Raw genomic sequence first — 5889 nt, forward strand, 5'->3', positions numbered from 1 at the left:
CAATCGACCCCATTCAAATCGTCATCACGTAAAGACATCCAGGGGAAGACGTAAGCAGTGTCCGTATAGTCATAGCAATAACAGTGCCCTTTTAACTGACTCCAGAACAGTGGCCAAAATTTCTGTAATCTGACTCCATGTCAGGGAAATTGCTGTAGAATGGGCTCTGTTCCACTTAGAGACAAAATTTCAACTCCTATAGAAACTATAGACTGTTTTCTATCCAATAATAATAATAATATGCATATTGTATGATCAAGAACTTTGTGGGAAGCCGTTTCAAAAATTACACGATTAGCATAAATAGTCACAACAGCGCCCCCATCCTAAACAGGTTAGCAGTAAAACCTTGAAATCAGCCCTTGCCTTAAGGAAGCCAGTGTAGGGAGGCTAGCACTGGAGTAATATGATACCATTTTTTGGTTCTAGTCAAGATTCTAGCAGCCGTGTTTAGCACTGAAGTTTATTACTCCACTATAACTCTATATTGTCCTGCTGTTAACTCAATATACTCCACTATAATGCCCTCCTGCTGTTAACTCAATATACTCCACTACAACTCTCTCTATTCTCCTGCTGTTAACTCAATATACTCCAAAATAACTCTCTATTGTCCTGCTGTAAACTCAATATACTCCAAAATAATTCTCTCTATTGTCCTGCTGTTAACTCAATATACTCCAATATAACTCTCTATTCTCCTGCTGTAAACTCAATATACTCCACTATAACTCTCTATATTGTCCTGCTGTAAACTCAATATACTCCAAAATAACTCTCTATATTGTCCCACTGTTAACTCAATATACTCCAATATAACTCTCTATTCTCCTGCTGTAAACTCAATATACTCCACTATAACTCTCTATATTGTCCTGCTGTAAACTCAATATACTCCAAAATAACTCTCTATATTGTCCCGCTGTTAACTCAATATACTCCAATATAACTCTCTATTCTCCTGCTGTTAACTCAATATACTCCACTATAACTCTCTATATTGTCCTGCTGTTAACTCAATATACAGTAATCCCTCGTTTATCGCGGGGGTTACGTTCCGAAAATGACCCGCGATAAGTGAAATCCGCGAAATAGAAAACTTTTTTTTTTTTTACAATTAGCAACTATTACATGTATACAAATACAGTGACTCACGTGTAGGCCGTTTCGTCGACATTATGGGTTTAGGAGATGTTCGAAATTACAAGATAATTTGGCCAACTTAATGTAAATTTGCCAAGCTGTTTTATGTACGTACACATAACTGCACGAGACGACAAAATGATAGCACAATTCGTAGCATGTTTTGATACAAGAAGCGGGAGTGAGTTTTTAGCGAATCAGAATGCAGAGCACAATGCACCAAAAAAAAAAAAAAAATGCATTATGAAAATCCGCGAAATAGCGAATCCGCGATAAGTGAACCGCGAAGTGGCGAGGGATCACTGTACTCCACTATAACTCTCTATATTGTCCTGCTGTTAACTCAATATACTCCAAAATAACTCTCTATATTGTCCTGCTGTTAACTCAATATACTCCAAAATAACTCTCCTTATTGTCCTGCTGCTAACTCATTATACTCCACTATAACTCTCTATATTGTCCTGCTGCTAACTCAATATACTCCACTATAACTCTCTATATTGTCCTGCTGTTAACTCAATATACTCCACTATAACTCTCTATTGTCCTGCTGTTAACTCAATATACTCCACTATAACTCTCTATTGTCCTGCTGTTAACTCAATATACTCCACTATAACTCTCTATATTGTCCTGCTGTTAACTCAATATACTCCAAAATAACTCTCTATTGTCCTGCTGTTATCTCAATATACTCCAATATAACTCTCTATTGTCCTGCTGTTAACTCAATATACTCCACTATAACTCTCTATTGTCCTGCTGTTAACTCAATATACTCCTCTATAACTCTCTATTGTCCTGCTGTTAACTCAATATACTCCACTATAACTCTCTATTGTCCTGCTGTTAACTCAATATACTCCACTATAACTCTCTATTGTCCTGCTGTTAACTCAATATACTCCACTATAACTCTCTATTGTCCTGCTGTTAACTCAATATACTCCACTATAACTCTCCATTGTCCTGCTGCTAACTCAATATACTCCACTATAACTCTCTATTGTCCTGCTGTTAACTCAATATACTCCACTATAACTCTCTATATTGTCCTGCTGCTAACTCAATATACTCCACTATAACTCTCTATATTGTCCTGCTGTTAACTCAATATACTCCACTATAACTCTCTATTGTCCTGCTGTTAACTCAATATACTCCACTATAACTCTCTATTGTCCTGCTGTTAACTCAATATACTCCACTATAACTCTCTATATTGTCCTGCTGTTAACTCAATATACTCCACTATAACTCTCTATTGTCCTGCTGCTAACTCAATATACTCAAAATCAAATCAAATCAAATGTATTTATATAGCCCTTCTTACATCAGCTGATATATCAAAGGGCTGTACAGAAACCCAGCCTAAAACCCCAAACAGCAAGCAATGCAGGTGTAGAAGCACGGTGGCTAGGAAAAACTCCCTAGAAAGGCCAAAACCTAGGACGAAACCTAGAGAGGAACCAGGCTATGAGGGGTGGCCAGTCCTCTTCTGGCTGTGCCGGGTGGAGATTATAACAGAACATGGCCAAGATGTTAATAAATAATAAATAACATTCATAAAATGTTCATAAATAACCAGCATGGTCAAATAATAGTAATCACAGTGATTAGGTCAGGGTTCCATAACCGCAGGCAGAACAGTTGAAACTGGAGCAGCAGCACAGCCAGGTGGACTGGGGACAACAAGGAGTCATCATGCCAGGTAGTCCTGAGGCATAGTCCTAGGGCTCAGGTCCTCCGAGAGAGAGAAAGAAAGAAAGAAAGAGAGAAAGAGAGAATTAGAGAGAGCATACTTAAATTCACACAGGACACCGGATAAGACAGGAAAAATACTCCAGATATAACAGACTGACCCTAGCCCCCCGACACATAAACTACTGCAGCATAAATACTGGAGGCTGAGACAGGAGGGGTCAGGAGACACTGTGGCCCAATCCGATGATACCCCCGGACAGGACCAAACAGGCAGGATATAACCCCACCCACGTTGCCAAAGCACAGCCCCCACACCACTAGAGGGATATCTTCAACCACCAACTTACCATCCTGAGACAAGGCCGAGTATAGCCCACAAAGATCTCCGCCACGGCACAACCCAAGGGGGGGGGGGGGGGGGCGCCAACCCAGACAGGAAGACCACGTCAGTGACTCAACCCACTCAAGTGACGCACCCCTCCTAGGGACGGCATGGAAGAGCATCAGTAAGCCAGTGACTCAGCCCCTGTAATAGGGTTAGAGGCAGAGAATCCCAGTGGAGAGAGGGGAACCGGCCAGGCAGAGACAGCAAGGGTAGTTCGTTGCTCCAGTGCCTTTCCGTTCACCTTCACACTCCTGGGCCAGACTACACTCAATCATAGGACCTACTGAAAAGATGAGTCTTCAATAAAGACTTAAAGGTCGAGACCGAGTCTGCATCTCTCACATGGGTAGGCAGACCATTCCATAAAATGGAGCTCTATAGGAGAAAGCCCTGCCTCCAGCTGTTTGCTTCGAAATTCTAGGGACAATTAGGAGGCCTGCGTCTTGTGACCGTAGCGTACGTGTAGGTATGTACGGCAGGACCAAATCGGAAAGATAGGTAGGAGCAAGCCAATGTAATGCATTGTAGGTTAGCAGTAAAACCTTGAAATCAGCCCTTGCCTTAAGGAAGCCAGTGTAGGGAGGCTAGCACTGGAGTAATATGATACCATTTTTTGGTTCTAGTCAAGATTCTAGCAGCCGTGTTTAGCACTGAAGTTTATTACTCCACTATAACTCTACATTGTCCTGCTGTTAACTCAATATACTCCACTATAATGCCCTCCTGCTGTTAACTCAATATACTCCACTACAACTCTCTCTATTCTCCTGCTGTTAACTCAATATACTCCAAAATAACTCTCTATTGTCCTGCTGTAAACTCAATATACTCCAAAATAATTCTCTCTATTGTCCTGCTGTTAACTCAATATACTCCAATATAACTCTCTATTCTCCTGCTGTAAACTCAATATACTCCACTATAACTCTCTATATTGTCCTGCTGTAAACTCAATATACTCCAAAATAACTCTCTATATTGTCCCACTGTTAACTCAATATACTCCAATATAACTCTCTATTCTCCTGCTGTAAACTCAATATACTCCACTATAACTCTCTATATTGTCCTGCTGTAAACTCAATATACTCCAAAATAACTCTCTATATTGTCCCGCTGTTAACTCAATATACTCCAATATAACTCTCTATTCTCCTGCTGTTAACTCAATATACTCCACTATAACTCTCTATATTGTCCTGCTGTTAACTCAATATACTCCACTATAACTCTCTATATTGTCCTGCTGTTAACTCAATATACTCCAAAATAACTCTCTATATTGTCCTGCTGTTAACTCAATATACTCCAAAATAACTCTCCTTATTGTCCTGCTGCTAACTCATTATACTCCACTATAACTCTCTATATTGTCCTGCTGCTAACTCAATATACTCCACTATAACTCTCTATATTGTCCTGCTGTTAACTCAATATACTCCACTATAACTCTCTATATTGTCCTGCTGTTAACTCAATATACTCCACTATAACTCTCTATTGTCCTGCTGTTAACTCAATATACTCCACTATAACTCTCTATTGTCCTGCTGTTAACTCAATATACTCCACTATAACTCTCTATATTGTCCTGCTGTTAACTCAATATACTCCAAAATAACTCTCTATTGTCCTGCTGTTATCTCAATATACTCCAATATAACTCTCTATTGTCCTGCTGTTAACTCAATATACTCCACTATAACTCTCTATTGTCCTGCTGTTAACTCAATATACTCCTCTATAACTCTCTATTGTCCTGCTGTTAACTCAATATACTCCACTATAACTCTCTATTGTCCTGCTGTTAACTCAATATACTCCACTATAACTCTCTATTGTCCTGCTGTTAACTCAATATACTCCACTATAACTCTCTATTGTCCTGCTGTTAACTCAATATACTCCACTATAACTCTCTATTGTCCTGCTGTTAACTCAATATACTCCACTATAACTCTCTATTGTCCTGCTGTTAACTCAATATACTCCACTATAACTCTCCATTGTCCTGCTGCTAACTCAATATACTCCACTATAACTCTCTATATTGTCCTGCTGCTAAATCAATATACTTAATTATAACGCCCTCAATTGTCCTAATCCTATCCCTACGGTTAAGCATGGTGGTGGCAGCATCATGCTGTTGGGATGTTTTTCAGCGGCAGGGACTAGGAAACTTTTCAGGATAGAGAGTAAGATGAACGGAGTAAAGTACAGAGAGATCCTTGATGAAAGCATTCTCCAACAGGACAATGACTCTAAGCACACAGCCAAGACAACGCAGGAGTGACTTCGGGACAAGTCTCTGAATGTCCTTGAGTGGCCAATCCAGAGCCTGGACTTGAATCCGATCGAACATCTATTTATAGACCTGAAAATAGCTGTGCAAAGGCACAACCTGACAGAACTGCAGAGAAGAACGGGAGAAACTCCCCAAACACAGGTGTGCCAAGCTTGTAGCGTCAAACCCAAGAAGACTCAAGGCTGTAATCGCTGCCAGAGGTGCTTCAACAAAGTACTGAGTAAAGGGTCTGAATACTTATGTAATGTGATATTTAAGTTTTACATTTTTTATACAATTGCAAAAAAAATGCTGTTTTTGCTTTGTCATTATGTGGTATTGTATGTAGAACAATTCTAAAACAATTGAA

Source organism: Salvelinus alpinus, chromosome 4 (assembly GCF_045679555.1).
Source record: "Salvelinus alpinus chromosome 4, SLU_Salpinus.1, whole genome shotgun sequence".
NCBI lineage: Eukaryota > Metazoa > Chordata > Actinopteri > Salmoniformes > Salmonidae > Salvelinus > Salvelinus alpinus.